This window comes from Humulus lupulus, chromosome 1, assembly GCF_963169125.1.
Source record: "Humulus lupulus chromosome 1, drHumLupu1.1, whole genome shotgun sequence".
In the NCBI taxonomy this organism is placed as follows: domain Eukaryota; kingdom Viridiplantae; phylum Streptophyta; class Magnoliopsida; order Rosales; family Cannabaceae; genus Humulus; species Humulus lupulus.
Window position 1 is genome coordinate 16,431,667 of NC_084793.1, and position 11,467 is coordinate 16,443,133.

The following is an 11,467-nucleotide window of genomic DNA, read 5'->3' on the forward strand; positions in this document are numbered from 1 at the left end:
TCATTAAAAAAATATCATTATATAACAGTTACCAAACATGAAAAATAAGTCAAAACTTTTACTAATTTTATACTTTTAGCTATTGTATTATCTCTCAAGCTTAAAATACTTAGTTGAATCTTGTTCTTAGAGATTCTAATTCATAAAAGTGTCTAGTGGGCGTAGATCATTACCAATTCGTGTGACCGAATCATTATAAATTATTGGTGTTCTTTATTTTACTATTCACTTCTTTAATTATCTTTCATTTAATTGACAATTTGGTTAAATTTGTGTTCAACAATATAAATATGTATAAATGAATTTCATCCATGGATGTAGGGACACTACTATAAAGGTATGCTGAGATACATGATGAAGATTTCAAGTAGGAACTTGCGAAAGTCTTGGTGGACCACCTATTTCCATCTCAAGCCAAATTCTTTTTTTAATTAAATTACTTTTCCATATCTCTCCTATATCAAAAATGTGTAGATAACAGAAATTGTTGGTTTTAACAGCTTTTTATTTTTTTTCCTTAACTTGAACATAATATTCTTATATTTAACAGTAGATTGTAAATATAACTTTAAATTAAACAAATTAAAATATGACATTTTTGAGATATTTTACAATGATAATTATTCAAAAATAATAAAACCATACATTTTATAATTTAAATAAAATTTAATTGAATTTAAACTTAAACTTAATATTATATTAAACATATAATATATAATATTTTGTTATCACTGCCAAATTTAAAAACTAGAACAAAGACATACATATCCTTTTGCGAAATGTTGGTTGATCATATATTTCATTATAGTTCTATGATTTAGAGTATACTCTTATATCCCTTTATTTCTCCAATATGACTAAAATATTTTATGATAATTTAAATATTTAAATTATATTTATTTAAAAATAATAAATGCATACATATCAATTTTTTATCTTATAAATTTGTGTGATAGTTTGATTTTTATCAAGTGATTGAAGTTTTTTTTCTTCATCAAATTCACCAAAGGATATTGCAAGATATATTAGAAACTAAAAATAATTGATGCATTTATACTACTGTCTAAACTATGACTTTTTCTATTCTTATTTTATGTCTATTATTAATTTCTTTTTAAATAATATTGTATTATATATATTATGTAGCCATGTAAATATATATATCAACGTTGAGATTTTTTATATAAATATTTATATATACTATAGAATTATAATTCAATCTATTATATATATATATATATTTTTTAAATAGTGAACCAATTTTTATTAAAATTATTAATAGTGTTTAAAACTTAAAAATTGAACAAATGTGCATTGTACGTTCTTTCTAACTAGTATATATATATATATATTCTTTGGTTTCATAAACTTATTTTATTCTCTCTTTTTTCGAAAAAGCATGTATATATATCTATATATTTAGTTTCTACAAAGATTTAATTGACTTCTTAATGTCATATTATGGCAAAATTTAATTTATAAAGTTCATAAACCAAGGAAAAATGGAGCAAAGATTATCCATAAACCTCTAATGGAGCAAACATTCTATGCTGTTAAACATAAATTTTAGGTTCAGATATAAAAATTGGATCAAACCTACGAAAATCATCAAAATTGTAGAAACTTTTAAAATATACTAATTTCAGTTGTAGGAAATTAATGTTATAAAAACTTGTGTCAATGCCAATCAAAGTCTATATGAGAGAATATTAATTTCTTAAGAACATATTTTTAATTTAACAGGATTACAAGGTGGTCCAAACTCAAAGTAAGGATTAACTCCTAAATTTCTTCGTGCAAAACAAGCAAATATATATCTATGCACCAAACACATTAGTAAACATCTAGTCAAGGGAGTTGTTCTTGTTCTTTTGAAAAAATGGAACAAGAAGAAGATAATGAACAACTATATCCCTATTTGAGAATGTTGTTTGCCTTAATGATGATTAGAGGAGATGAAGAAAAGAGTCCCAAGAATGCCCTTAAAGGTATTTTGGCAGAATGAGATAAATGCCCTTAAAGGTAAACCTTTTCGAATGGGTTCCCCATAGGTTACTTGAGGTACTTGCTTCTTATTATGAAGCTTGCAAAAGTTTTGTTGAGTGACAATATATCCTTGTTACTTTGCGGTCAAAATCTTGTATACCTTGGGTTAGTAATCTACCTATTAAGCTAGGCCACCGCATGAGTTTTATATAATCTGCATTTTCCTTTTATGTGTCGTGACAATATATATATATATATATACATGCATATACATGTGTGTATATATTCATGTTATGGTTGTTAATAATATAAGTTTTATTATTATGTAAGGGTAGTTTAGTTTTTTAGTCTCTCATTATTTTGGCTATATATTCTGTTGTTCTTGTACTCTTATTTTCATCTTTTTTATATAATGAAAACCTAGCCTCCCTTTTGATTCTCTCTCAAATCTCCTTTGTCTATTTGCAAAATTATCATGGTATCAGAGCAAGTTTCTTGAGTACCCTCGATTTGGTTGCGCTAGGATTACGGTCTCGGTTTTTTTTTTTTTAGGAATTTGGCTCTGTCTTTGGCTTTGATTTTGAGGCTTTCGCACCGATTTTGGGGATTTTGCACCAATCTTAGGGATTTTGCACTTTGTTCTGTCTATTTGGATTTCACACTTTGTTCTATCTATTTGGATTTCGATCGTTCTTCATGGCTGGCGCAAAAGATGATTCGCTTCAGTCCATCAATGTGCAATTGAATGGGCATAATTATTCGTATTGGCATTATGTCATGAAAAAATTTATGAAAGGGAAACGTATGTGGGGTTATGTTTCTAGAACTTCCACGAAATTGAAGAACGATAAGGATGAGAACTTTGCAGAACAGTTGGATCATTGGGATGCCAACAATTCGAAAATCATCACTTGGGTCAACAACTCGGTTCAACAATCAATCGGTATCCAGTTGGCGAAATATGAGACGGCGAAGGAAGTTTGGGAGCACTTGGAAAGGCTATATACACAGTCTAATTTCGCAAAGCAGTATCAGTTGGAGATTGACATTCGGGCCCTTCAACAGAATAGCATGAACGTTCAGGAATTTTATTCTGCTATGTCTAATCTGTGGGATCAGCTTGCTTTGACTGAATCCGCGGAGTTACGGGCATTTGCCCCTTACATTGCTCGGAGAGACGCACAGCGTCTCGTTCAGTTTTTGATGGCTCTTCGAGATGAGTTTGAAGGTCTTCGTGGAACATTCCTGCATCGCAGTCCTCTTCCGTCGGTTGATTCGGTGGTTAATGAGTTGTTAGCAGAAGAGATGCACTTGAAGTCTCGAGTTGATAAAGGGGGGGGGGGAGGGGGAAAGGGGATTCTTCCTTCTCCGAACCCCTCTGTCTTTGCAGTTCCTCATCGGCCAGCCTCCAACAATCAACACAAGACTCAAGCCAAGGTTGGCTACGACGAATGCAGTTTTTGCAAGCAAAAGGGACATTGGAAGGCTCAATGTCCCAAACTGTTGAATAGGATGCAATCACCGAATCAACCTCCTCACTGGAAATCTGGCAACCAATCTCACCGACCACTTCACTCTATGTCTTCGAACATGGAAGCTATTGTTCCACCTGCTGATTCTGGAAGCACTCCTAGTACCTCGATTGCTACACTCACAGAGCAGTTTCAGAAGTTCATTGCCTCGCAGCCACACGCCATGTCAGCCCCCTCACACATAGGTTTGCCTTCTAGTAGCACACCATGTATATTTTCCTCTATATGGGTCCTTGATTCTGGAGCTTCACATCATATGTCACCTAATTCCAATTCTTTCTTGTCCATTAAATCAGCACCCTCTGTATCTGTCATGACCGTTGATGCCACTCCCATGCCATTAGCAGGGATTGGCTCAATTTGCACTCCAAAAATGTCATTCTCTGATGTATATCATATTCCAAATCTTACTTTGAATATTGTCTCTGTTGGTAAATTATGTGACTCTGGTTTCTCAGTTATTTTCTCCAATTCTTGTTGTTATGTGCAGGATCCTCATTCCAAGAAGCTGATTGGGACAGGCCGTAGGCAGGGGAGCTTTACATTTTAGATGAGCTGAAAGTTCCTGATGTTGCAGCTTTTAGTGTCGATTTGTCTTCATTTCGTTTAAGTTCATCTTCGTCTAGTTTTTATTTATGGCCTTCTCGTCTTGGACATGTCTCTGGTTCACGTTTAAAGTACTTAGCTTCCACGGGAGCATTAGGAAAGTTAAAAACCCATGATATTTCAAATTGTTGTGGTTACAAATTGGCAAAATTTTCTGCTTTACCTTTTTATAAAAGTGTTTTTGTTTCTGTTTCTCTTGCACCTTTTGATTTGATTCACTCTGATGTTTGGGGGCCATCACCCGTTCTAACAAAAGGTGGATCACGTTACTATGTCTCTTTTATCGATGATTATACTCGTTTTTGTTGGGTCTATCTTATGAAACGTCGTTCTGATTTCCTCAGGATTTATCATATGTTTTGTGCTTTTGTTAAAAGTCAACATAATGTTGTTATCAAATGTTTTCGATGTGATCTGGGTGGTGAATATACCTCCAATCGTTTCTCTGAATTGCTTGCTTTAGATAGTACCTTACATCAAACCTGTTGTACCGATACCCCAGAGCAAAATGGGGTTGCTGAAAGAAAACACAGACACATTGTTGAAACTGCTCGTTCTCTCTTATTGTCTGCTTATGTTCCTAGTGAGTTCTAGGGGGAAGCCATTCTGACTGCAGCTCATTCAATCAATAGAATTCCATCATCTGTCACTTCAGGTCTGTCTCTCTTTGAAAAACTTTATGGTCACGCTCCTTGATTATTCTTCATTGAGAGTTTTTGGTTCCACTTGTTTTGTTCTCCGTCCTCGTGTTGAACGTAGTAAGCTTACTTCTCGTTCCACTCTTTGTGTATTTCTTGGTTATGGTGAAGGTAAAAAAGGATATCGATGTTATGATCCTGTTAGTCAAAAACTCTATGTTTCTCGTCATGTTGTGTTTCTTGAGCATATACCTTTCTACTCTATTCCTTCAGACACCCCCAATCTACACAAATCTGATCTCACTCGTATTGATCCATTTGATTCTTGTACTGTTGATACTCTTAACTCTGCAGATGTCGGTTCTCAGCTTGTCGAAGTCCCTTCTGTCCCTACTACTACCCAAGATGCTTCTGAGATTGTGGATCCTGCTCCTCCTCCTCCTTCTCCTCCTCGATACCCTCAAAGAATTCGTAAGTCCACACAGTTACCTGATTTTGTCTACTCCACTTATTTTGATTCTTTCTCTTCTTTTTTGACTTCTATTCACCAACTCTCTGAGCCCTCTTCCTATAAAGAGGCTATTCTTGACCCTCTTTGGCAGCAGGCAATGGCTGAAGAACTCTCTACGTTGTACAAGATAGGTACTTGGGATATTGTTCCTCTTCCTGTGGGGAAGCGTGCTATTGGTTCCCGTTGGGTTTACAAGATCAAGAATAAGTCTGATGGGTCAGTATAGCGGTACAAAGCTCGTTTGGTTGCTAAAGGCTTTGCTCAGAAGTATGGGATGGATTATGAGGAAACTTTCGCTCCAGTTTCCAAACATACCACTATTCGTACTATCATTGTTGTGGCTTCTGCTCGACAGTGGTCCATTTCTCAAATGGACGTTAAAAACGCCTTCTTGAACAGGACTCTTCAAGAAGAAGTTTACATGGTTCCTCCACCAGGTGTTCCTCATAATTCAGGAGAAGTTTGCAGATTGAAGAAGGCTCTTAATGGGCTTAAACAAGCTCCTCGAGCCTGGTTTGAAAAATTCTCCATCGTGATTACTTCTTTCGGCTTCCATCCCAGCGCACATGATTCAGCTCTCTTTGTTAGGTGTACTTCTTCTGGCCGCACTTTACTCTCTTTATATGTTGATGATATGATTATCACCGGGGTTGATGTGAATGAGATAACGGAGTTGAAAACACACTTGGCTCGTAAATTTGAGATGAAAGATTTGGGTTCCCTACGGTACTTTTTAGGGATAGAAGTAGCTTACTCTCCTCGTGGCTATCTTCTTTCTCCATCTAAGTACATTGCTGGCATTCTCGATCAGGCTCGTCTCTCTGATGCTCGCACTGTTGACACCCCTCTTGAGCTTAATGCCATGTATTCTTCATCTGATGGTGTTGCCTTGTACAATCCCTCTCTATATCGCACTCTGGTTGGTAGCTTAGTGTACCTTACTATCACCAGGCCAGACATCGCTTATGCAGTTCACATTGTCAGTCAGTTTGTTGCATCTCCCACTACCATTCATTGGGCAGTTGTGCTTCGTATTCTTCGATATCTTCGGGGAACTCAATTTCAGAGCCTGCTTTTTCCTTCTACGTCTACTTTAGAGTTATGTTTAACGCCCAAACGTGGTGGTTGTAGTATAGATCGGGCAGTCGATTCCACAAGGAGGCAAATAAATAAAGTTAATCAATAAATAAAATATAGAGATAAATAATGTGAGGAAAATAGAACAAGTGATATTTTTGTTATTTTTGAAATTTAAAGATTAGAAATGAAAATAGAATAAAGTGTGATGTAACAATAGGTAACAAATAGGAAGGATCAAGAGTCACCAATATGCATACTTATTTATTTGGATATTTGATTCACAAAAATTACACAAATGGATAGTTCACATCCCAACTATTCATTTGGAAGGTTTAACATTAAAGCACAAATATGTTTCACACAAATGCATTCAAGTAATTAATATTCTTTACCATGAAATGATGAGATAAATCTTATGAGAAATCTAAAAATGGCATTATACCATTGGCAATAATGCAATAAAAGATTGGACATAAAACCTAACACAAATATTACTTTTACTATTTATAAAATACATAGAAAGAGCATGACTAATTCTATATAGATTTTAGCAAAAGTACATATATATGAGTGAGATGGAGAAAATGATAAAGATATTATCTATATTATTTTCACTAATTTGATAATACATAGAAAGTGCATGACAAAATCTATATACTATTAGTAAACATAAATATAGATAATAAGATGAAGAAGTAGAGATGAAAGAAAATAAATCACTAAAATATATAAACTTTAAGCACATGGTGAATCAAAAATACCAAACAAAGTCAAAGTGCATATAAGATCATCCTAACCTTCCTAAGAAGGTTAGCCTATTATGCTAGACATTCTCATGAAATTCTAGAGAGAAAATATGAGAAATGAGACTAAAATTTGGTAGAGTTTTGCTACCTAAAAATTACAGACTAAGTGTGAAGAATGAGTCCCTATTTATAGAGGGAAAAAAAGGACTAAAAAGAAATTACACAACACAATGGGGTTTACAAAATAAATCTGAAATACTAATAATAAAATATGATTTTGAAAAATCAAATTTTATTATTAATATTAACCTAGCTATTTTGGTGTATGGTCATTTTTCCCTTTTCTAAAATACCACAAAAACATGAACTTTAAAGCTCAAAATAGCAATTTACAAAGCCAAATACTCACAAAACATGGCTGGTGACACAAGAGGGTTTTGACCCATTTTTAGCCAATGAGGGAGTGCCACGTAGGCAGGCTGCTGGGAAGATTTCGGATTGGGCTTGCTGGGCCTTTGGGGTCTTTGGCTAGGAAGAGGCAGCTTGGTGCTTGGGCCTTTATTGGGCTGGTGGTCACGTTGGAGTGAACTGAAGGAGTACATGGGTCAAGGCTGAAGTAATATTGAAGGGAGGAAGGAGCTGGTCACGTTGAAGGAAAGGAGCTGGACACGTGGCGCGCACTGGGTTGCTCCTGGGACGCGTGGCAGGCTGGGAGCGCAACAAGTGGCTGCTGGAGAGAAGGGAAAGCTTTGGGCCTGTGGTACTTTGGGCCGAATTTCTAGGCTTCAATTTTGCAAAAATGCCAACTTTTCCTCCTTTCTTCAACTTTATTTCTTTATTTCTTCTTTCTTTTCTTTATGACAAAATGCATCTTTAATTCCTACAAAATAACAATAAATTAAATTGTAATAAAATATTTTCATTTATAAAATAAATCATATTAATTCCATGAAAATATTAATTAAAACTTAATATATTTTGACAATTAAAATCAACAAATATGCATTTTTGGGCACTAATCAAGTTACGTGCCTACTCAGATGCAGATTGGGGTGGTGATTGTACTGATCGCAAATCTACCACTGGTTTTTGTATATTTTTTGGAGATTCTCTTATTTCTTGGAAGAGTAAAAAACAGACTGTTGTCTCTTGATCGTCTACAGGAGCAGAATATCGTGCCATGGCCTCCACTACCGCTGAAATTGTTTGGTTGCATTGGTTACTTGCCAATATGGGTGTTATTCTCTCAGATCCCGCTCCAATGCATTGTGACAATGTTAGTGCTATTCAGATTACTCGCAACTCCGTTTTTCATGAGCGCACGAAACATATTGAGATAGATTGTCATCTTACTCGTCACCACTATCAGAATGGGACTATCACCTTACCATTTGTCACTTCCGCTATGCAAATTGCCGACTTGTTTACGAAGGCTCATTATATTTCTCGTTTTCATTTCTTAGTTAGCAAACTCTCGACGCTTCCCGCAAATGCATCGTGAGTTTGAGGGCAGAGAAAATTATAGAAGAAATGCAGAAAAATGCAGAAATGAGAGAAATGCTCAGCTGAATCTTGCTGAGGTATAAGCTTTTATTTATATATAACAGAGGCTGTTTACAAGAATATTCAAGGACAGGACACGTGTGCCCTGCCAGCCTATCATTGGCACAGAAAACAATAAATATGGTACAATTGTAACGGCTAATATTCTAACAGAAAAGATCCTCTAATCATTTCCAACAATAAGGGTACAGGAGGTTGAAGGCTGTTGCACAATTCCTATTTTACCCTGCTTCTGTTGCATCCATTTTCTTAACATCCCCTCTCAAACGAAGTGGGGTTGAAACCACACCGAGTTTGTTGATGAGGAAATGGAACTGAGTATAAGATAGACTCTTAGTTAAACAATCGGGTATTTGATCACTTGAGGGTATGTATCTGATTTCCAGGGACTTCTCCAGCACTTTATCTCTCACAAAGTGAACATCTAATTCGATGTGCTTGGTTCGGGCATGATAAACTGGGTTTGAGGCTAGAGCGCTTGCTCCCATGTTGTCACACCAAGTGATTGGTGTTGATATTAAGGGAAACTGAATTTCTTGCAGCAATGATTGTATCCAACTGATTTCAGCAGCAACTTGGGCAAGTGCCCTATATTCCGACTCTGTGCTGGACCGAGAGACAACGGACTGCTTCTTTGATGACCATGATACGAGTGTGTCTCCAAGGTACAGGCAGTGGCCTGCTATGGATCTTCTATCCTCTGGACAACACGCCCAATCGGCATCCGAAAAACCTGTCAAATTTAGTCTATCGCAGTGTTTGATGTGCAATCCGTGGTGAGGAGTGCCCTTGATATACCTCAGAATTCGTTTTGTTGCACTTAGGTGAGCTGTAGTAGGGGCTTTTAGAAATTGTGACAGCTTGTTGACCGCATAGCTAATGTCTGGTCTGGTGTGTGTTAAGTACTGCAAGCCTCCTATTATGCTCCTATAATCAGTTGGATTTGGTAGTGCTTCACCAACTGAAATGGAGATCATCTTTCCCACTGTCATAGGTGTTGGACAGGGTTTAAGATGTAGCATACCTGTTTTCTCAAGTAATTCTTCAATATATTTGGATTGCGTCAAATACATGCCGCTTTCATCTCAATGCACTTCTATTCCCAAGAAGTAGTGCAATGGTCCTAAGTCTTTGAGAGCAAAGTGCTGGTTTAACTTGATTGTGAATTTCTCCAACTCTTCCGGGTGGTTGCCTGTAACAATGATGTCATCGACGTATATTAGTACCAAAATAATGACTGATGGTGTTTGGAAATAGAACAGTGAGGAATCGACTCTGGAGTTCTTGAATTTCCAGCTGAGTAGTGTTGTCTTTAATCGATCAAACCATGCTCGAGGTGCATGTCGAAGTCCATATAAGGATTTGTTCAACTTACAAACATAGTCAGGTTTCTCTCTATCCTCAAAACCAGGGGGTTGGCTCATGAATACGTCCTCCACCAAGTGACTCTTTAGGAACGCGTTGTTGATATCAAGTTGCCTCACATCCCATGATTTTGCAACTGCGATGGTGAGAACAATTCTTACTGTTGAAGCTTTAACCACAGGACTAAAAGTTTCTCCAAAGTCGATTCCTGGTCTTTGGTTGAAACCTTTGGCCACAAGTCGTGCTTTGTAACGCTGGAAAGAACCATCTGAATTCCATTTTTCCTTAAATACCCATTTGTTTCCAACCACATTCATCTCTATAGTTCTTGGTACCAAGATCCATGTCTTGTTCTTGACAAAAGCTTCATATTCACTGCTCATGGCATTATTCCAACCAACATGACTTAATGCTTCTTCAACAATCTTTGGCACTTCACTGATTCTTTGCCACTGTGAGTGAGACAGGTAAGTTTTGGGCTTAAAAATTTCAGCCTTGGATCGTGTTATCATAGGATGAGAGATAGATGGAGCCACATGTGTTGATGGTTCTGTATGATGACCTGCAGAGTGAGTTTCAACAGCAGCGGCTACATCTGGAATGGTAAGAGATGGATCTAAAGCATCTAGAATGGAACCTGATTTTGCAGATCTGTCTGATGTACCAAATGTCGAATCAAGCAAGTTAGACATTTCAAAGTGATCAATGTGTTGTGGTGAAGAACTTACCTGATCCGTGTGAGGAGACGACAAAACAGGTGGTGTGGTAGGACAGCTGGTTTCCCCCGGATAAACAGTAGGAACCTGAGACTTAGAGTGCTGAGTAGACACAAAATGTGGTTGAAAGATGGCAGACCAGCAAGGAACTGAGATAGACACTGGAGACTCAGGTTCATGAGTGTTTAAAAAACCAGATTTAAAGGGAAATTCATCCTCATTAAAGATTACATCACGAGAGATGTACAACCTACCTGTGCTGCTTAAGCATTTATAGCTTTTATGGCTGTCACTATAACCAAGGTTTACGCATTTAGTAGAGTGAAATTGAAATTTATGTGACTGATATGGTCTCAGGCATGGAAAACAAGCTGATCCGAAGACTTTTAGAAACTTATAATCAGGCTGTTTGGAGAAAACCAGTTCAAAAGGTGACTTGTTTTGTAACAGAGGTGTTGGTAATCGATTTATTAAATACGTGGAAGTTTGAAAGGCATCCCACCAATATTTTTGGGGTACACCAGCTTGAGCAAGGAGGGTTAACCCCATTTCGACAATGTGTCGATGTTTGCGTTCGGCTCGCCCGTTTTGAGCCGAAGTGTGAGGACAAGGATGATCAAAGTTGATTCCACAATCTATCACAAGTCTAGTGAAAGCTTGATACTCTCCACCCCAATCGGTGCGAAGAGATTTGATTTTTCTATTGAATTGATTTTCAACTAAG